The sequence below is a fragment of the Rhinatrema bivittatum genome, chromosome 13, assembly GCF_901001135.1.
Source record: "Rhinatrema bivittatum chromosome 13, aRhiBiv1.1, whole genome shotgun sequence".
Lineage (NCBI taxonomy): Eukaryota > Metazoa > Chordata > Amphibia > Gymnophiona > Rhinatrematidae > Rhinatrema > Rhinatrema bivittatum.
In genome coordinates, this window is record NC_042627.1 from 21,727,416 (window position 1) to 21,750,385 (window position 22,970).

The 22,970-nt window shown below is 44.3% G+C and overlaps 1 protein-coding gene across 1 annotated transcript in view; it reads left to right on the forward strand.

Moving 5' to 3' along the window:
* Positions 1-22,970, forward strand: part of CELF6 (CUGBP Elav-like family member 6) — a 417,202-nt gene that overhangs the window by 330,679 nt on the left and 63,553 nt on the right. The gene's annotated exons all lie outside the window — the stretch shown is intronic.

Sequence of the window (22,970 nt, forward strand, 5' to 3'; positions counted from 1 at the left end):
CCCAAGGCTCGAGGTACACCTCATGAAATCCTCAATGCAGTTTGTATAGTAGAAGTCAGTAGAGGTACTCACAATAGATGGTTCCTGGAGAGAGAGAGAGACCTGAGAAGCAAGTCTAGTAGCAGTCAAGCAGGTAGGCCCTCTGAGTAGCGGATAGCCGGGAACGCAGGGGAGCCCCCGAGGAGTGGGTACTCAGAGCGTTAGATGCCAAGACCAAAGTCAGGAACAGGAAGTCCTTGAATGAGGTGGATTCAGCAAGACGGAACTTCTTGCTAACTCGAAGAAGGCAAGGGCTGGTCAGATTAAATACATTAGCAGTTTGACATCATCGGGAGGGGACGCCCCCGAGGTTCCAGCCATGACATGTTCAAAAGAGGCCCTTGCATGCACGCCTAGGTAATTCCAGATCCAAGATGGCGGTCAGCAGTGCCCACGCTGTCCCGAGAATGCCTGAGAGGTCGGCGGGGATTAGCAGAGACTGCCATTCTTCCCAGACTTGATGGAGCGGGGGGAAAAGAGGTGATCATGAGAGGTCACAGCCGTCTGCGACAGACAGGCGTAACAATGTCATGGCTTTCAGTAGTGGTGTTTGGCGTACAACTCTATCCCATCATATTCAAGATTCAAAAAATGTTCTCTCTTAAATGTCGTAACAAAGTGTGCTGCTACATACAATACTGGGGAATAGGAGGAGTGCCTAGAAAACTGTGCAAATAATTTCCTTTCACTTAAAAAAACAAGAACAATCATAGTGGAGACCCAAGAGTACCTTCTGTAGTCAATGGACAAATTAAATCACCATTCTTACACTTTAGAAATTGTAAAACAGCTGCAGTATTGTCTTTGAGATTGTAGAACATGGATACAAGGCCCATCCATTCTGCTCATTTTCCCTTCTCTTTGCAGTATTATAGAATCTAATTCATCTCTGGTTTCATCTTCACAACCATACAACTAAGGATCCTACAGTAACATTTGGATAGTTTGGGGTGTTAACCTTTTAACATCTAATCATTGAGAAATCTGCTGTAGTCTTCTGAAGAGTCTAGATGCTCATAGTTGTTTCCATTATGTCTAGAACATCTGGAATAGTCTCCAAAAAGTGGGGTTTATCTTTAGCAGTCTCTACTATTTAGAGATTTACAGTGATACATAAGGGTTTTTTTGCATTCAAAAAGCTGTGAGGCGTGACATCTGGTAGGGATGTGCATAGGGCACCCCCAGCCAATCGGGTTTTCTGAATATCCACATTGAATATGCATGAGATGGATTTGCATGCATTGCTTCCATTGCATGCAGATTTATCTCATGCTCCAGCCATAAAAGGGGTAAGGGGGCTGGGCTGTCCACAGGGGGAGTGTGGGGAGTGACATTTTTTAAAAAAAAAAAACATCTTTTGGAAAAATAGTTTGTTCTTTGCTGAAATGAAAATATCCCCAGAGTTTCAGATATTTGTGAATGACTCAGTTTTCGGTTTGGTTTTAATGAATCGAATTTATTTGTCGCAGTTTGCACATTTGTTTTTAAATGAAAGGACATCCCTACAATCTGGTGGAAGGACAGAAACATCTCTTGCCTGTCCTTTGTGTGAGAATACTGTAAACGCATTCTTTTCTAAGGCCTTGTTAATAAACAGAGTTTTAAGCCTCCTGTCTGTTACAGTATTTCTTCCTATTTTTCTGTGCAGTGTGTGAAGTACCGCTGCCAGATAGAAATGGAATGGTTAGTATTTTGTTCTTGGCAAGCCTTCGCGCTGCTGTTACATTTATTAAATCTTTAGACTAAGAGTAAATAATTGTATATTCAAAGTGTGATTTAGTTATTAAACATGACTCAGCCAGCGCACAAGCAAATCTCCAGCACATCCCAGAGGTACAAGGGAAATAAATTTACGCACTTACAGAATGTAATTGGAGACGGATTAAAAATCAATAAAAGTGTGAGTAGAAACCAGCAGCCTTCTCCGTAGTTTTAAGTGCCAGGTTGTTGAGGGATGTATTTCTTCTGTGTTACTGTTCCTACCCTTCTATTTTGCCCCTCCCCTCTTCCAGGATGTCTTGTGTGACATTAAAATCAGCCTCCTTGATGACAGTACAAAATAATCCAAGGACTGATGGCAATTTAAAGGGATGGACGGAAGATATTGCCATCTTTGGTTGGATTTGTTTCTGGAAGTTTCATCATAAGCTATAAGGTTAGAAACTAAGCATTTTTCCAGTAAATGCAAAATGAGAAACATTCTTTAGTAGGGTTGTACATTTTGTATTCATCCAAATGGAAAACCACAACAAATGAGTCAGTTTATCAATTCCAAACAAAATGGGCTCGGTCCCTGAGAAAATCCAAATCCTTTTGACTTCATTTGGTAAGATCCCATTAAAGTCTATGGCGGAAGCAAAGCCAGGCAAAGCAGAGCCAGTTTGGGATGGGACAAGGAAGGAGTAGGGCCAACCATGTTTCAGCACTATCCCAACAAGGCAGATGATTGAATTGACGTCGTCATTTTTTTGTAGCGTATTCTGTAGTGACTGTTGTGTTCTCGGTCATTCCTATTTTGGATCTCAGAGAGAGAAGACAGATTTTGAAGTTGCTTCTTTCACATATCCAGCATTAAAGCAAAGATGAGAAAAATCTTTAAATCTAGAGGAGAAAGCAAAGAATGCTTTTATAGTCGGTGTCACTGGGCCCTAGCTGTGATGCTGCAGCAGGAGAAATTCTAATCACTCTGTCAGCAGATTACAGTGTAAATATGTATCAGCAGGGTAAGACTTCACTTCTCTTTTATTGCAGGCAGATAGCATGTGTCAGTATCTTTAAGAAACATACAAAGAGTGTTTTCCCTTGCAATGTGTACAAAGAGTGGTCAGTGACTGTGACGGGGGCAACTTGCTTTCTTTCTGTAAGAGTCAGTGGCACTGTACTAATTCTTTTGTGTATAATTCTTGTATTAAGTGCTTAGGGAACATAGTCAAGAAGCATCAGCAGTCTTTGCTGTGCTCTGTAACGTAACTGTTTGGTCTGCTGTCTGTCGGTGCGTCCACACAACATGTACATCGATTGTGAAACTAAAGGCTCCTACCCACTAGTGATCTGCTTGAATAAATTCCATCATGTTACTGATGCCAAGAGGCAAACGTGGCAATGGGAGAAGAGGAAAAGCTTACCCTAACATTATTCTTCCTCCAGACAAGTAGCATGGTGATGAATAGGATGAGTACCAGGAGCTATCCTACAAAGCTCACAAAGGGTATTTTAAACAGCTGCTGTCTGCTCCCATCACTATTGTTAATGTAGTGCAGGGTCAGTAAAGGGCAGACTGGGTGCAGGGTGATGGCAGCGGCAGTGAGGGCACACTAGTTGAGCAGCAGCAAAAGCCATCCCAATGCTTCCCGTTTTATTCTGACCTGTGTCCGTGGCAGATCTTTGCAGAAACTACGGATCCTGAGGAATCGTGCTAGGGATCTGAGGGCTTAGAGGAAGGGAATATTAATTAAAATCTTTACAGCTGTATACTTCGTTTTCAAGATAGTACGGGATGGTTTTAGTAAGTTTGTGACTTCTTAAAGTCTTTCTTAATTCAGATGTTTCTCTGATTTAAGTCGTTCTTTTAGTTACTTTGTTTTTTTTCCCCTTCCATTGAAATATAGGGCAAATGTGGTATTTCTGTCCCAATGTAGATGAAGTATCAAAATTGTAATTTTTAAAGTGTTACGTCTTTTATCTCCTACCTCCTCTTGCAGTATCAAGGGTGATACATCTTACTCCTCTTTCTCCCAATCTTCGGTAGTTACTCATGGATCACATCTCCTCTCCTTCTCTCCCTTTTCTCCTTCTTCCTATCACAGGACAGTTGGAAGTCATCCTCTCCTTGGATCTTGGTGATCTCAGGTCCCACTTACAGGAAGGGAACTTCTTCTATTGTTTAGAAGAGAAAACTAAAAACAGCTTGAATGAGTCTGAAAAGATTTGGTACTCCAATACTAAATAAGTTAAAGGTGGCATGAGAGGGTGAAAAGAAAGTCTCATCCTAAATAAAAGTCTCCATTAAGCTTAGAAAAATAAGCGCACAGCCTAAGAATGCTGCCTCCTTGAAAGCAAAAAGGATCCACGAGGGTAAAATGGTGATCTCTCTAGAAAAACACTGGGGACACTACCATCTCCAGCTGCCACCCGCAGGACCTGCAAACCCAATCAAACTACCAATCTGTTTCTCCCCATACCACACGGTACGTTCCTTATCCAGTATTAGTAGGGGAATAACAGGATTCCTACATATGTATAGTATGAGAGATGCAACCAAACTTGTGGAGGACACAACCGATTGCATGGATGGAAGAGGGACTGCAGTTCAATTTGCTTACCCCTGGCATATGGTGTGTTCTACTACTTGGTTATTTAGGTTAAATGTGAAATTAATGTTGGAAACTTTTTGGCTCAATCCTGCCGGGTTCTAGGTCACATGATGTACGTCTCATAAGTCAGCCTGTCTTGCCTTTGGGAGCGGTTGAAGCATGTGCTGCAGGGAAAGTGCTTGAGGGAGTTGAACAGATACTCCACAGGCTGGTTCTGATAAAAATCCTCTGGGTGGATATTTTCCTGCAGTCCGCCTCTGACCCAGACCTTTCAACTCTGAGAAAGATCAATTGTAAATTTCTCAGAATTTGTCCTTGAAAACTCATATGGCCAGGGTGAAGTCCCTACCCAGAAGATCTTACTTAAGAGTGGAAGTCCATCTCCTAAACAATGGTGCTTTTAACCAGTCCTACGCTCCCCTCCTCCCCTCCCCCCCCCCCCCCCCCCCAGCCAGTCGGGTTTTCAGGATATCACTAATGAATATGCATGAGACTTATTCGCATGCCCTGCCTCCTGTGTATGCAAATGTGTATGGGTCAGTAGTCTGCAGTCAGTCATTGAGGGAGTCAAAGGGAGTTCAGGTGTCCTGAAAGTAGAAGGAGGGAGCAGGGCAGAGGCAGATAAGAGGCTGTGCTCCACTCTGGGCTCCATTGGTTTCAGGAGAGAAATGTTTTCTCCTGTAAGTGGCAAAGGGGTCAAACTGGGAGGATCCACCCTTAGACAATGGGGAGCAGCGTTTCTTCTGGTCATGCCTGTCATGTGAGTAATTTGGCGAAAAACAGGACAATATTCTACAGATTCTTCTAGGGTCTGAAGAGTTAAAGGCGTTTTGGAGAATATTTATTTTATTTATTTGTATTCATTTATATTCCACCTCTTGGCACTTCAAAGCAGATTACATTATCAAGAGATTCCCGTCTGATCTGCCTGTATGTAAGTTGTAAAATTACAGAACTGTTTCTTACTGTGGTTTCTTGCATTCTGGCCTATGCTTGACTTTTGTAAGTTCTGAGATTTTGATTTTCTCTTGTCAAAGCTATTTTTCTATTTGGAACACAGTGCTTTGGTGTGGACTGAGTTTTGTTTTTGTCGTTTCTTTTTTAACAGATTTATCCTGTCCCCAACACAGAATCTCTTTCCCAAACTTTCAACAAGAGAGTCAGGGCTCAGTAGAAATTGGAATTGTGACCCCCCCCCTGCCAAGTTGGGGTGAGGGGGGGGTTAAAAAAGAAAAAACACTCTTCTCCTCTGTCCCTCTCTGGATGCCTTAGGATCTTGTCATCCTTCGTACTGCTCCAACTTTGCCACCTTGCCACCCTTTTGGTTCAGCGACCTGCTGCGTTGTTGCCACACATTTTGTTACCATACCCTTTACTCCGTGCCCCGGGGCAGTGGTTCTCAACCCAGTCCTTGGGACACAGATAGCTACTCAGAATTTCGGGATATCCACAATGAAAATACATGGTGTCGATTTCTATGCACTGCTTCCATTGAATGCAAATCTATCTCGTGCATATTCATTGTGGATATCCTGAAAACCTGAGTCGCTAGGTGTGTGCCAAGCACTGGGTTGAGAGCCTCTACCTTAGGGTGTTCATGCCATTGTGCTTGTTATCATGCCTGTCATTCTATGCCTTGAGGTATTTATTCCACTCTTCTTCTTGCAAGGCCCCTCACTAGACCTAAGGGGGCTTCGTGCCACTGCACTTCCTGCCATTCCCCTCACTGTTGAGGCCGTAACCCTCACTCAATGCCTTGGTGTATTGATGCTACTGTTGCTGCCTTTTGCCCCTCTTTGGGTGCCATGGGGTGTTCATGCTATCTTAGGGTGCTGTTGCCTCTGCTACTGGTGCTTGCCAGCAAGTTTCTTAAAACTCGGATGGAAAACCCCATAGTTAGAGTCCAAAATAGGATGCGTTGCTTCCCCAATTGTCTTTAATAGAAAAGAATGAAACAAATGAGCTTCTCATCCAAACCAAACAAACTAGGAAATCAAACCGAAAATCTGCACATTCCTACCGTTAAGATCATCTGGCCCATAGTGGTTTTGAAAGATGATCTTATTAAAAATCATTTAGTAAGGACAGAGTTGCTTCTTAGGAATTTGTCCCAAGTAGAAAATAAGCATCAGTCTGTGTCAGATTTGTCATATGTAAGCATAACTTAAGCATGTTTTGCTACTAATACTACTACTAATGTGAAAGCTCATGCTGACCTCCACCTCCCCTGCATACACATTCTTTTCTCTCTTTTTAAACTCTTTACCCCAGACAACAGGCCTTTGGGCTTTTGTGACCACAGGTTTCCTGGCTTTCCAGAGGCTTACTGAGGAAATCCTTTTTAAGACTGAACCCCTCAATAAAATTCTTCTGCTGGCAGAGATCAGTTCAGTAAAAAGTGTCATCTTGTACTTTTTGGTGCCCCTAGGCACTGTCAGTGCTGTGCTGCTCTCCCCCCCCCCCCCCAGCCATCCTATATCAGTTGTCTTAATGCTCTCTCCACCCTACAGATTTCTGATTCCATTCTCCCCACCTTGCCAACCTCTACTTCTATTCTCCACTCCCCCAGGCTTCTGATCCCTTAACCCCGCCCCCAGACCAAAGATTATTCTCCCACCTTGCCTACCTCCAATTCTATCCCCCCACCGGTCAACCTCAGATCTGATAAATAACCCTGACAGATCTCAGATTTCATTCTCTCCCCTTCCTCCTGGGCCTCAATTCCATTTCCTTAATCCCCACTCCAACTGCTGACCTCTGTTTCAGTCTCCCTCCAACCTCTAATCTGATCCTTTAACCTTCCCACCCCAACAAACCTCAGATTCAATTCACCTCCCACCTCATCTACCTCCAATTTCATTCCCCCTCACCTCCGATTTGTTTCCTTTGCTCCTTCCTGCAGACCTCAAAATCCAGTCTCTACCCCTTGCCTCCAATATCATTTTCTTCCCCCACCCTCCATCCTCAGATCCAATCCTTTAACTTCCTCCCGCAACATACACCTTCAATACCATTCTCTCCCCCAACCCATCCCATTCCACCCCACCTTCAATGCCATGCTCCCCTCTCCCTCAAATCTTCTCTTAATCCCTTTGGAAATCTCTGATTCCACTCCAATCCCATCTCTAATTCCATTCTCTTCCCACCGCACTCCAGTCTCCGACATCATTTTTCTCTTCCCACTCACCCCTCTTTATTAACCTACCTTTGTCCCAGCAAGAAGAAGGGATCTTGGTTCCCACAGAACAGGGAAAAGAGGAGTGGCCCCGTTCCCTTCTTCAGTCTTTCCCCCCTCCCTTGAGATGAATGAAGAGAAGGAGGATATGGGGCTCTTCAATCCGATAGGCTGTGTCCATTGGTCAGCATCAGTCAGTTGTTGTTTGGCCATGTGGGCCACGTCAAGGATGAACAGCAGTGGCTCTTCTATGGCCTTGTGTGACTGCATGGGAAGCAGTGGCTGAGATACTGCAGAGGTGGGTGATATCCAGTGCAGCTGCAACAGGCCCCAGAGTGTCTTGTAGGGCTCGGTCAATTCCACCCTGCACAAGCTCCCGTAAGGTATGGGAACCGCACCGGGTTAGATCTACTGAGTCATGCAGGATCGCTTTGATCGCTATCATAGAAGCAGGACATCCCTCCATTTCGTCACTGGAGGGGGCCCAAATGAGTGGAGGGTGGCAGCCAATGGCTTCTCCTTTGCTCCCAGCAGATTACATGGAGGGGAAGGAGCAGCAGGTTTCTCTTCTCTCTTGTGACCCACAGCTTCAGGGAGCGGACAAAACTGGAGGAAGCTAAACCTTCGCTCTGTGTGACATCCCCAGAATTTTGCCACCCTAGGCTCAGGCCTGACTCAGGGCCCCAGCGCTTCATCTTTTGAGCCCCGCTTGCCCACTAAGAAGCAGACGCTCACCTGTGTTTCCTGCATTGCCGTGCTCTAGCCGAATCACAACCCATATGCTGACCTAGATGCTGTGTAGAGTTTACTTTGCTTTAATTTTTGGTGTATGTTTAAACGGATGTGTATGTGTCAGTACCAAAGATCAAAATAAAATGGGATTTCATCAAAAAAAACCATTGATGCATCCAAAAACTCTTTAGAGTTCAAATTTAAAAAGCTTCCATTACTATGTTCACTTTTATAAAAGTTGAGTGCCTTGCCTCAGTGTCTTTCTCCCTCAATTCCCTGGGCCTCAACATTACAAACAGCATGGTCTAGATAGAAGAATATACGAAACTAATGAGAGAGACTGCTACCAAGGAAAACCAGACACTCTTGTTCAATGTTTTCTTCTTTTGAGAATTCCATATGATGTTTCTTCAGGGCTGCTTGCAGCAGTGTCCCGGAGACTAATCTGAAATTCCTGGAGACTCCGGGACAATCCTAGAGGGTTAGCAGCTCTGTGAAAGGGTTCTGGCTCTGTGCCTCTGCAGCTGGTGTTAGACCACTAAGAGCTCGCTAAGAGCTAAAAGCAAGTGAAAGCTGCCCAGATGAGCCTGTGCACCCTTGAGTGTTATGATAGTGATTCCTATCACCTTGCTTTTTAAAAACTATTTTTCACTGCTGTAGGGTGCCGGGTTGGCCAAATAGTAGCACTGCATGTCATAGGTCTAGCATTATAGCCATTTTTATCAGTATCTTCAGTATAAAACTATAAAATATTCTAATTTTGGAATGGTCTACTCATTCTGGAGTGACTCTTGGCATTGTAGAAAATGACTGAGAAGTAACAATTTGAGTTAAATAAATTAAACAGAAGTTACTAGGAAGACTTCACCATAACCCTAGCTAGGGAGGATTAAAAGTTGACCCATAGTGTGGCCCTAAGAGAGCAGTAGTTATGTCTGGCACTTCTGCCTCCTGCCCAAATAAGTGAATGATCATCTATTAAAGTCTGAGGCTGTAAGCCATGAATGTGAGATAACAGAAAAAGATGATCAGAAAGGTCATTAAAATATAACCAATTGACCAAGATGTCTCAGGAAAAAAAGCAATTAGGATCCAAAAACTCAATAGAAGGGCTGCTCCGCTTAACGAGATAATATAGGAGCCCTATTCCCTCAACTAATTTTCCTCTCAGCTTAACTGACAAGACATTAATCGTCCTCTGTTGTTATTTATTTATTTCCTTTTGGTGCAGCCGTGACAAGCTACCTTATTTCCTTTGTCAAACGCTATTAGCGTGCAGCACAGACATCTGGGCAGAGGAAGACAAATGCTGGTAATAATCCTGAAATTCCCATTATTTGCCGTCACTTCTGTCATGCTTAAGTTATTTATATCCCCTGGGCATGGCCCGAGTCTGTGGCTTATTCACATAGTCAATCATAAAAGTGCAATTCTTGTTGCTTGATATTCTTGTCTTCTCTCCCCTCGTCCCCACTTCACACTTTCCGGTCGTGCAGTGGCTCAGGCACAAGAGCCTATGAAGCTGGAGACCCCCACTTCACTTTCCTCTCCTCCTGCTGCACATCTTGTACTCTCACCCATGTACGCTCTTGAGAGAAGGCACATTGTAGCCGTTGTTGATCATTGTGTAGAGTGCTGACACATTTATCACTCTTTCTCTCCTTCAGTACCATGGGGCAAATAAGGGAGTGACTCTGTGATGAACCAGTATTAGACAGTGGCAGATCACTTGGGCTTTGGTGCAAGTTTTCATTTTGGGCACCACCACCCCCAGTACAAGCACACAATTCCCACATCTACCCCACACCCAGTGTGCTCATGCCCCCCATGCAACACACACACCCAGTGCTCTCACTCCACATTTCCCCACCCCGTCCAGTGGCCAGTGTTCTCACTCCCTGCCAAGGGCTCTCACCCTATTTTACCTACCTACTTAGGGCTTTCACACCTGTATCTTCTGGCCAGTGCTCCCAGGGGATATAGAGGTGAGAGCCCTAAGCAGAAAACTCCTCTCCCACCTTCCAAAGCTGATTGGCTCATGCTGTTCACAGTAACCAATCAGCTGTGGGAGGTGGGGCAGCAGCTAAGCAGGCCTTCCTCTCCACCTCACCCTGCAGACCAGAGTCGGAGAAACAGAGACGGTGGCAGCAGGGCAGGGAGTCTAACCGCTGCTATCCCTGCCTGCTCCTCTCTCCTGCCAGGAGTCCTACATGTAAACTATCTCTGTAGTTTCTGAGTGGAAAGTCTGGGGGAAGTGCTGGGGGTTCAGGGTGCAAAACTTGGAGGGTCTAGGTGAACTAATGAAAAGTCTGGGTTGAACAGGTGTAGATATTGGCAAACTGGTGAATCCAAACATATGAGCAAGTGAGCATTTTCAGAAGCAGAGTACGCACATACTTTAAAATATAACTGCCTCAGCATTTAATTTTGTTACACACAAATTGTTACAATTATGCATGTAAAATATTAGTGTGCATTTTAAAAAAATAATTAAAAATATGTTTTCTTAGCATTCAGATAGATGGATCCAGAACCAGTGGGCTATACACCTCTACCAGTAGATGGAGACAGTGCAAAGCTGACGTCACAGTGTATATATACCCCTGCAGTGACATCAGCCTGCCAGTATTCTCTGTCTCCAGCAGATTGTGGACATGCATCTACCTACTGGAGATTGCATTAATTCTTCCCTCAGATGAATGCCTTGGTCCAGTAGCTGGTTTTTGCCGGTGTAGAGTTAGCTGCAAACCCCCCCCCCCCCCCCCAACAAACAGCTGAAAGGCAAGCGGGTGCAGGTAGCCGAGCACGGAGATGAAGGTATATGCCCTCTACCCTGGCAGTCGGAGACAGACTCTGTACTCGGCCAGGATGGGCTGAGCTCAGGTAAAGAGTAATTAAAAAGAAAATAAAAAGAGGAGGAGTTGCTTTTAGGGATTCTTCTCCCCTCCAGTCTCCATACTCAGCACTCCGTCCCAACGTCCATTCCCGCCTTTGGGGGAGCTTGAGGGACTTGGGCAGCTTGGCAGGTTGAGCAGCCTTCTGCCTTAAATTTTTTGCTGCATGGTAGGCCGCAATGACATTCACGTACCTTTTCTCTGCGTGTAAGGCTGCCCTCTTCTGGTACATCAATTCATGCTTGCATGCCTGGCTGTGTCTAGTTGTGCACTTAGCTGGGCGTTCAGTTGGGTGCATAAGAACACCTACTTGGGCACTCAGTTATACATGTAAGGGTGCCTAGTTTGGACGCACAGTGGTACACGTAAGGGTGCCTAGATGGGTGCCAAAGTTGGGCGTCCATCTAAATAGTAAATTAGGTGCCTAATTTTTGTGCACCTAATTTTTAAGTGCCTAATTTTTACAAGCATGAGCATAGCTGGGTGCACACTTCGCACACTTCACAGATGTCTGTTTAGAGTGTGCTGTTAAATGACTGTGACACTGATAGCAAAGAAGCCTAAGCACCTTACCCTTTGTGCTGGTTGCCATATTCAGGCATTTCAGCCTGGCGTGTCAACACTGTTTGGAGGCTCAGGGAGACTTGTCGCTGTCTGATTTTGCTAAGCTTGGTCCTTCCCAGCATGATGTGGGAATGGAAAAAAGTTGTTGAAAGTTTCGCTTGAAACTGGGGTTCCCCTAACTGGTTCTTCATCAGGGGAAGGTAGTTCGCTGGGCGCAGGACCGGCACCCCCTGGTTTGGGCATGGACCCCTCTGCCTTTTCTTGAGTGGAATTTTTTTCAGGGGCTACAGTCTTTTCTTCAGGTGCAGGCATTGGCCTGGTCAATCTTAACAATTTAGGATTGTAGGCTGCAGATTCCCGCCCACCTGGTGCTGTGGGTAAGCATCTAGGCCTGCTGTGGGTCACGCCGATAGGGACCTGGATGGCACAGATGATGAAGCCGATCCTTACTCCCTGGAAGATGGGAAAATTCCTCTGGAGCTGGAGCCATATAGAACTATGTTGCTTTTTTTTCATAGAGATGAGTTACCGGCTCTGATTTCCCAGACATTGAAGATGTTGGGGGTACCGGGGGCTGATTCCATGTCTGAGCCAAAGAAAGATCCCATTTTGATTTCTTTGCCTAAAGCCTCATGTTTCTTCCCTATTAGAAGTTATTCAAGAATTGATTGATCTTGAATGGGGCGCCCCGGAAGCTAATTTTAAAGGGGGATGAACCTCGGAAGGGCTGTACCCTTTGGATCCGGCTGCGAGAGAGAGCATTTGTGTTTTCTGAAAGTGGATGTGCTTGTGTGTGCCATCACCAAGCGGACGACTATCCCTGTAGAAGGGAGAGAGGCACTGAAGGATGCACAAGATAAAAGAACCGAGGCTCCAAAACAGCGAGATTCAGAACCGTTGATGCTCCAGACACATGGGAATATGAAGGTACGCCTCTGACAGTTCCACGGACATCAGAAACTCCTCCGATTGTACTGCCATTATCACTGAGCATAAGGTTTCCATGCAAAAAAGAGTTGCCCACAAATGATGGTTGACTCCCTTGAGATGCAGGATTGGGCAAAAGGAGCCCTTCTTCTTGTGCACAATGAAAATAAATGGAATATTGGCCCGTATTTTCTTCTGCTTCTGTTACAGGTGTAAGAGAGTGTCTTTCTCTGTCCCTTACAATCATACAGCTGTGGCTTCAGCTGGTCTGTGTGCCCTCAGAATGAGAGAGGTCTCACTATACCTTGTCCTAAGGTGATGTCAGGGGAGCGTCCGTGTATTAAGGAGGTGGGAGGGGTTGTGAGGAAGCATAAAGTCCCTGCACTCTCATATGGTGCGGGGGACGGAAGGAGTTAGAGGATTCCAAGAGGTGCCGTTCTGCATCAGGTGCCATTTCTTCCCAGAGCGGTACGAGTGGACCTCTCCTCTCCAAAGGGAAGGTTTGAGGTGGAGGTGGCTGGGACCAGAGGGTGAGGTTGGCCCGGGCTTTAATGAGAGGAAGGAGTTACAGAAGTCCTGTTAGTTCTAGAGAGTTGTAAAGAAGAATGGTTCCCAAAGGAAATCAGAGAGTCTTGAGGACTGCCGATGAGAGAGGGTTTCCTTGGAGTCTATGAGACAACGCCTGCCTGGGAAAATCCATAGAGTGCTGACTGATCAGGAAAATCTGCGGGAAGCTCACTAAACGAGGAACAGAGAAGAGAAAAAGATCTGCAACACCCAAAATGTATTGGGAGGACCCAGGGTAGAAGTGTACCTGCCCCCAGAGCTTAGCTGTTTGGGTAAGTGTATGAAAAGAGACTGAACTGATGTGGATTTTTTTGTGACAATTTTGGGCTTGGTTACTATTTGATGAACTATCGATTAGAATATCCTGTTTTTCCTGCCACTCTTTTTTTTTCAGTAAAGCTTTTAATTTGAGCACCACCTTGGGTGTGAAGCGTGTTTTGTGGTGAGTTTGAACTGGCGTGCAGGAGAGCCCTTACTTGATCAAAACTCGACTGAACTCTTACACCCCCCCCCCCCCCCCCCCCACTGTGGGGGAACATCAGGAGGTCATGAGGCCTTCCTTGTGTGCCACCGTGCCCAAGAGCTGACTGGGATGGGGGCAACACAGGTCCATAACATGTAACAGTAGGATCATTACATCAGCACATAGCTTTTCGACTTCTTGCTAAGCTGTAGAACTATTGTCCAGAGCCAAAGAGTAAGGGAGGATTGAGTGAAATTTTGCCAAAATACACAATTATAGAGGGCAATCTTCAAAGCCATTTACACAGGTGAAAACAGCAATGTATTGAGGTAAAATGGCTTGGCTAAAATCTGCCCTCCTGGGAGTAGATAAAAGCATGCATGAGCTTTCATTTGCGCGCTTTTAGCAGTGGGATAAAGAGGCATCCCGTAGCAGAGTTTAAGTTAGGGAAGAAAGCAATTTATGCAGGTAGAACGAGGTCACTATTCAGCACCATTTGTTCGGCTAAATTTGGAGTTTCATTTTGTGACCCCTAGTTCTATTGGTTTCTTTCCAGTGGAAAAGGTATGTTGCTGATCGTGCATCATTAAAACCTTTCAAGTATCTGAAGGTCTGTATCATATCTCCTCTGCTCCTCCTCTCCTCCAAGGTAGACATATTTAGGTCCTTCAACCTCTCCTCATAAGTCATTTGATGGAGACCTCTCATCATTTTGGTCGCCCTTCTCTGGACCACCTCCATCCTGTCTCTGTCCCTTTTGAGAAACAGTCTCCAGAAATGAACACAGTACTCCAGGTGAGGCCTCACCAAGGACCTGTATAAGGGGATTATCGCTTCCTTTTTCTTACTAGATATTCCTCTCTCTATGTAGCCCAGCATTCTTCTAGCTTTAGCTATCGCCTTGTCATTGCTTCACCACTAGACGCTATCAACCCAAGGTCTCTCTCCTGTTTCGTCCACAGCAGCGCTTCACCCCCCATCGCATACAGTTCTTTCAGATTACCGCATCCCAAATGCATGACTCTACATTTCTTGCCATTAAATCCCAGTTGCCATATCTTCAACCACTCTTCAAGCTTCCTGTCTCAATCTCTCCACTCCTTCTGGTGTGTCCACTCTGTTGCAGATCTTAATTTCATCCGCAAATAGACAAACTTTACCTTCTATCCATTACACAATGTTGCTCCCAAAGACATTGAACATAACTGGTCCCAACACCGATCCCTGCAGCACTCCACTTAACACTGTTCTCTCTTCAGAGTAAGTTCCATTTACCATCACACGCTGTCTTCTATCCGTCAACTAGTTTGTAATCCACGCCACCACCTTGACACTCACTCTCAAGCTTCTTATTTGTTCATGAGTCTTCTATGCAGGACCGTATCAAAGGCTTTACTAAAATCCAAGTATCAAAGGCTTTACTAAAATCCAAGTAAATCACATCGAGCGCTTCTTCTCTAGTCACCCAATCAAAGAAATCATAGATTCATCTAACAGGACCTTCCCCTGGAGAATCCATGCTGTTTCGGATCAAGCAACCCACCAAATTCTAGGTAGTTCACTATCCTTTCTTTAAGCAGAGTCTCCATTAATTTTCCCACCACCGAAGTGAGGCTAACCGGCCTGTAATTTCCAGCCTCCTCTCTGCTCCCACCCTTGTGAAGTGGGACCACCACCACTCTTCTCCAGTCACTCGGCACCACTCCTGTTTCCAGAAATCTATTGAACAGGTCATTCAGCGGACCCACCAGCGCACATCTCTGAGCTCCCTCAGTATCTTAGGATGAAACTCATCAGGCCCCAATGCTTTATCCACTTTCAGTTTTCCTAGCTCTTCCCATACATTCTCTTCCATAAACGGGGTTTTGTCAAATCCGGTCCCATCCACAGCCTTGTTAACCAGCGACGGTCCTTCTCCGGGGTCTTCCTTAGTGAACACCGAACTGAAGTGTTTAATATTTCCACCTTTTCTTTGTCTCTTTCCAGGCAGCCTGAAATAGACAGGAGTTCAGTTTTTGTCTATATATTTCTTTATAATTTTTGGTCACTTATTCTGTATATGGTGAGGGGTTTTCTGTGTTCTCTGTGTGTAATGTGTAGTTTTTGTGTAGTCTAACAGGTTTTCCCAGTAGGAGGTGTATTGCTAATAATGCCCCAGATAGCATATATCATTTTTATGCAGTAAGTCAAGTATAATCAATCCCTGCTCCAAAAATCTAAATGTGTATCTGAGGCACTGGAAGATAAAGTAATTTGCCCAAGGTCACTTGTAGTGTCAGTGGCATTTGTATCCTGGTTCCTCTAGTTTTCAAGACGTTCCCTTTCCCTGTGGAGAAGAATAGTAATGCTGTTCTGAGGCCTGGTATAATATTTCCATTGCTGACTTTTCACAGGTAGAATTGTTGCTTTTGAGTTCTGGGAATTGGCACCATTCTAGTAGGGGAGGTTTACTAAATAATTTTTGAGTGACTTTTTTTTTGCAGGGTTATGTGTTACTTCATAATGTGCCTGGTAATGGAAGGAGTTTGTGTTACTGTTACTGAAGTGCCAACAAAATGTGAAATTGTCTTGTATGGTAAGTAATAATGGGAAACATCCTAGTTCAGGCCGGCCAGCCACTTTAGATAGTACCTTTAGCCAATACGGTATGGATTTTTTTAAATTTAGAAAATGTATATATTTTTTGATTTTTTTTTTTCCAGACTACCCTCAAAAATCACAGATGGCACATTCATCTGACACTACATCCTGATTACTGAAATGTATTTGTATTATGTACCATGAAGCACCTTGCAATGTAATCCAACTACTGGCCTAATATACGACCCTGTAATCTGCTTTGAAGCAGCTGACCAACTGTGAAAGGTGGAATAGAAATATTAAATTAAATGTAATCATATGCACATGAAACAAAGTTTAATATTTATGCAACCCCTGGGTGGGTGGATCCTCTTACTCGCACCCAGGGGCACATAGGAAAAAGAAAAAAGACACACGCCTTCTGCCCAACCCTCCTTCACTGTCTCCCAGTCTAGCGTTCACCCCACCAGACAGCTTTACTCTCTGAGTCCCGGGATTCCAGAGTGGGGACGAACAATCGTTCTTATGCCCTGCCCTTTGCAAGACCAGCCCTATCTCCGTCCTCTCTACACAGCACTGATAATTATCTCTGCCTCTGCATCCAATGAACACACATGAGAAGCAGAGTGGTTTCCAACTACTTTACTGATAGTTGATTAGATGACTGAATAATATTTGCATCTTCAATTCATTTCTCAGTTCAAGTCAATAAATAACAAGACAGCAGAAAGATTTAATAAACTTGTGACTCCACTTCTTTAGAAAAGTCTCTACTTTTACTGCAAGCACTTCTTTAATACTTAATTTCCTTCTCTTCTCAATTATTCCACATTCTCTGCGTTCATCAGATTGTATTTAGTTCAATCCTCCTTCAAAATCCCAGCTGCCTCCTTAGCTCTTCCCGCTGAAGGTAGTTAGAATAGCAGGTCCCAGTAATTTATCAGAACTTAGTCCCAGATTTTTCTCTCCCAAAATCCTCCTTAGGCAGCATGGGGTGGGCACCCTTACTCTCCTGCAAATAATCCATGTAGCAGCAGCTCCTTTTTATCCCTTTAGTTTCCTTCCTTGAGTGTCCTTTGATGGGATCCTCCCTCCTCCAGATGAATTCCTCTACACATCTGTTTCTTTCAGAATGAAAGACCCCACTCTCTCAGTGGTTTGGTTACTGAGTCCCGGATACCAAGGGCCATAAGAACAAAAATAGTCTTTGAACCTAAAAAAAAGAGAAAAATCAAGAAGTAGGAAGGGTGGAATAAAAGCTTCCTTGACTGCAAACAGAGAAAACAGTTCAAAAAGATAATGACTTCAAAATATACCTCCTCTGTATCAGGTCGCTGTAAGGATTTTCCTCTGAAGGAGAGAGAGCACAGTGCAGATCTTCCTTACCCCAAATCCAGCCTCAAGTACATGGACTTCCCAGTCCACTGTAACAAGGAGAACCAGCTCTCAATGGGGATTCTCAAAAATGGCTTAAAACCGTCTAAAGCAAGCTGAAAGGCTGGATAGCTGAGTCAATGAGCTAAATGGGAAAACCTCTTTATTCCTTGCCTAAAAATGGGAAAAGAAATGGCAAGCAGGAAGGAGTCAGAGGGCTCCTGTAAGCTTGAAACTGTAACCAAAAATTCACAACCTGTCAACTCAAGTTCCAAACTAAAACTCCATGAGGATAGATGGCGTATCCTAGCTGTTTATCATCTCAAAGCACCATCTACTGTTCCCACATGAGGGAACAAAACCCAACCCTCTCTCACTAATTTCTACACAGAACTTCCCTAATCAATTGGTACTCTCCTTTTAGTTAGGGAAACCAAAGGTTCCCTACATTTAAAAGTATGGGGGGCAAGCAATTTTCAAAATGGCACTGTGGGGTAGCTGAACAATTTTCTTAGGCTGGAGGCATAAAGACACAGACTCCCAGCCTTTCATTTCACAGATTATAGCTTTATTCACACTTCTCAGCATATATAATAGTAAACTGCTTACCTTCCAGCAGTATATTCACAGCATAACTTCTTATCAGAGAGGGTTCAGGAGATGGCTCTCCTGGAGACGCTGAGCCTTCTGATCCCAGCTGGGTTCAGCCTCTTATCCTGCCCCAGGCAGGGTCCACCCACAGAGCTCTCTCATACTCTGTGTTTTAAGGTGGTCCAGGCATCTATCCTGGTCCTGCACAGGTTAAGGAGGAGTAGTAAGGCCACTCCTTCACATATCCTCCCCCTCAGCTTGAATGTGTTGGGGCAAGCAACATCACTCACCCTGATCCCATTCAGAGAAGTGGCTCCACTTCCTAATATACTTTTTCTGGCCTTCTGCCAACTAGACTCTTGGTTGGAGCTTAGAGACATGCTCCCCCTCCTTCACTAGGGTTACTACAAATGCCACCATTGCCACCACCAGTATCCTCCTCCAGTCCTTCATTTGTTGCTCTGGGTTCCACTCTTTCCCAGGCTGGGGACTCTGGACATTATTTGAGAGTTCCTATTGTGGCTTCCAAACTAAGGCATCTTTTGACTCTGCACCATCTTCACCTGCAGCACAGCTTTATGGCCATTCTGCCTTGGTTACATCTGGGTACTCTGCAGCACCTCTCTTGGATCTCCCTGCAGCACCTCCATCTGGTCACATGATAGCACCTCTGGTCTCTCTGCCATGCATCAGTCCATGCTTTCTGCAGTGCCTGCATCTTTTCCCTCCACAGTGCTTTTGTTTGGCCTCTCTGTAGCATCTCTCTCTGGTTCCTCTGCAGTGCCTTCCTTGGGCTAATCTTTGCTGCTTCCCCAGGCCACTCAATACTGACACTTTCAGGCCAGTCTATAAAGCTCCACCAAGAGCTCTCTTGCATAACAGTCACTTCAGGTTCATTCACCTGGCATTCATTTTTTTTAATTTGAATTCACCTCTGCCTGTTCTTCAATTCTAGCTTGTCTTTTTTGAACTGATCCAATGGTGGATTCACTAGTTCTATGCCAGGTTTTTCCATAACATTGTCTACAGTCTCTGCTCTGGCTCCAGCATATTTGTTGTTCTTCAGTACGTTTGTCCCTCTAGAGAGTAAAGCACCAGTCCTGTGACTTAAGATGCTTCTCTGCTTCCAGCTTTTCTTCTGACAGATGGGGAGTTAAATGTGCATTGCTTACTTTCTGTAAGGCACAGACACAGAAGCTCTGGTAATTTACAATGCTCTTTTGCAGTTGCCTTTGTCTTTCTAGGAGGATTTGAAGCATTGCTTACATTTCTGGCTCAGTCATGCTTTCTCTAGAGCAGAGTAGCTGGCTTTCTTGCGCTCTAAAGTGGAGCAAGCTGTGTTTCTGCTGGAGGATCCTGCCCTGTTTATGCACACACAGAGCCACTCTGGTAGCTTCACTTCTGCAGGGCCACATTCTGTTCAAGAACAGTCTGGCTACAGAAACTGTTTCTCTCTTTTTTTTTCTGAGAAAAGGTAAAAAAAAAAGAAAAGAAAAGAAAAACCCTGCTTCTTCAGCTACTAATTCACTTCAGAGTTTATTCCCTTACTTGCACACAAACCTTTACAGCCAGTTTTTCCTTGAGGCTCCAAACACAGCTCTCTGGATTAAAGAAGAAAATGTAAAGCTGTTTCTTTGTTGCTCCTCCCTGAGTCATAGTCTTTTAAAGTCCTTAGTGCTCTGTGTACAGCCAGCAGCACTGCTTCTGCCTCAAACTGCTTTTTTTGACAGGAATCACACACCAGAAACTTTTTATTTCTTCAGTACTATCTTTTCATTCCCTGGAGACTTGGGTTTCTCTCTGTGCACTTGCGTTGAGCAAAACTCCATGAACTGACACCATATGTGAGAAAGCCAGGCAACTTTTTTTAGGCTGGATGTATAGACATGCATACTCCAGCCCTTCTTCTTACAGATTATAGCTTTATTCATACCTTCTCGGCATATACAAGAGTAGACTGCTTATCTTTCAGCAGTATATTCACAGCATAACTTCTTACCAGCGAGGATTCATTGTGGCTCTCCTGATCTCAACTGGGCTCTGCCTCTTATTCTGCCCCAGCAAGGTCCCGCCCATAGAGCTCTCTCCCACTCTGAGTTTTAAGGTGAACCAGGCATCTAGCCTGGTCCTGCACAGGGTAAGGAGGGGTAGTAAGGCAAATTGGTGATTTCAAGTGCATGCATATATTTTAAAATCTACCTACTTTCATGTGTAAATCTGGGTTTTACGTGTACAAGTTATTTTTTTTCATACATAAAGTATATGTGTATATGTTTATACAATAAGTAGAGAAAGTATGCACTTTCAATGCATTGCAAATATTTGTGCTTACTGAATCGTGCGCATATATTGGGGGAGGGGGCGGATATACATATATTTTACAAATTTGCATGGACTAGATACATGCACATTATAACTTACTTATAGTAGATCTCCTCGCACGTATATGGGCACATATGGAGAGATTTGAAATTAATCCTTTATAGGTACACAATGCTGGGTTCCATATTAGCAGATACTATCCAGGAAAAGAATATGTTGAAATCTTCAGTTCATTTAGAATGTTAGGAATTATTCAAAAAGAAATAGAAAATAAAACTGAAAATATTGTAATGGTGCTACCATATCTTGAATATTAGGTGCATTTATGATCGCCCCATCTCAAAAAAAAAAAAAATACAGTGGAACTTGAAAATGTGCAGAGAAGGGCAATAAAATGATAAAGGAGATGGAATGGCTGTCTCATGAAGAAAGGCTAAACTGGTTAGGGCTGTTTAATTTGGGGAAGAGATGACTGAGAGGTTGTGATAGACGTTTATAAAAGCAATAATTGGTTACCAGAGATCGGTTTTTACTCTTTAACTAGAACTAGGACAAGCTGATACACCATGAAACTACTGGTAGCAGATAAATTTAAGAAAGCATTTTTTCAGCCAATGCAGAATTAATCTATGGAATGTTTTTTACTAGAGGATGTAGTCAAGGGTAATAGTAAGGCTAAGCTTTACAAAAAAAAAAAAAAAAAAAGCCCTGGACAAGATTATCACCTTTTATTTCTGGGAATGAGCAACAGGGAAGTTGTCTTCCCTTCAGTGTCTGCTTGGTAAATACTTCCAAATCATCCAGATCAGCCACTGCTGGAGACAGAATGCTGTACTCCATGGCCCATTGGTCTAACCCTGCATGCAGGGGGCGGTTCTATCATTAGAGGCAGGGTGAGGCAGCTGCTTCAGGCGGCAAAATTGTGAGTTATTTATTTATTATTTATTTTTAACTTTTATATAGCGACATTCTTGCATTAAATGCAAATCATGCTGGTTTACAGTGAAACAGAAAAAGCAGGAAAAAATTCCTTAGTCGAATACAATGAAACAGCTTAGTTAACAAAGGAAACATAAAAATAAATTTTTACATATACACAAAGGTTTGCACGAAGGGGTGCACAAAGGGGAGAGCCCCTTTGTCGCGCCCCTTCGGCGCGCGACGCCTGGTGTTGAGGCTGTCTTGACTGTCCGATGTTAGTGACATCATGGGGGGGCGGGTCTAATGATCACAGCACTTACATCGCTGCTTCTTTCCAGTTGACAAAAAGTGCCCACCTACCCACAAAAAATACACGTGGTGTCCGCCTCACCCTGTATGCAGATACAAATGCCCAAACGTGGCTCTAAATGATGAGGGCCCGCAGGCAGGAAGAAGGCAATGGCAATGATGCAAAACTGTGACCTCCCCACAGGGATCCCAGGCCTCTCGGGCAGGAAGAAGATGGCAGCTGAAATTGTGATCTGCCTGCAATGACCCCATGCCCCGTGGGCAGGAAGAAGATGGCAGCTGAAATTGTGATCTGCCTGCGGGGGGGATCCCAAGCCCCGAGGGCAGGAAGAAAACAACTTCGGTTGCAGCCTGAAATTGTGACCTGCCCAGCAGGCCTTGCGATCCCCACTGGCAGGAAGAAGACAGCTTCAGCGGAGCAAAATTGTGACGTCCCAGCAGGCAGGAAGAAGATGGCGGCGGCGGCATAAAATAATGACCTGTCCGCAGGGAACTCAGGTCCCACAAACAGAGAAACCCCGAGCAGGTGCAGAATTAGGATGGTAACTCCACAAGCACAAAGAAGATGAGATCAGGTCGGTGGGATCTGAGGAAAGGGAAGAGATGATGGGGTGAGTGACAGGGAATGGAATGGCAGGAGAGTGGAGGGGTGGGTAAGTGAGTGAAGGGGTGGGAGGGAATGAGTGAGTGTATGAGAGGGAAGGGAAGCAAAGGGGACTGAGTACATGAGGGGGGATGAAAGAGATAGTGGGGTAACTGAGAAATAAAGAGAAGGGGGGAAAAGGGGATGGAATGGAGGAGAGCGAGAGAACCTCCGAGTGAGTGAGTGCACACGTGCGTGTGTTTGTGTGAGAGAGTGAGCATACGTGTGTTAGAAAGTGTGCGTATGAGACAGAGTGGACAAAACTTGTGTGTAGCCTCTTTCCCCCACTTATCCAGGACAATATCAGGGTGACTGGAAATCAAAAGTTCCCAAGTATAGAAAGCTGGGAATGTTTTTTTTTTTATCCTTATTAATTTGTAGTTATTGCATGTTATTTGATGTTTCTGATACTGTTTGAAATACTTTACTGGTATCGGGAACATTTAAAAAAAATGTTATATGAATTGAATTATAGAATGCTATTCGATTCGTCTGGTGTATTGAACTATTTATTTTTATTAGTATGGCTTTACTATTATGATTGATATTTTATATT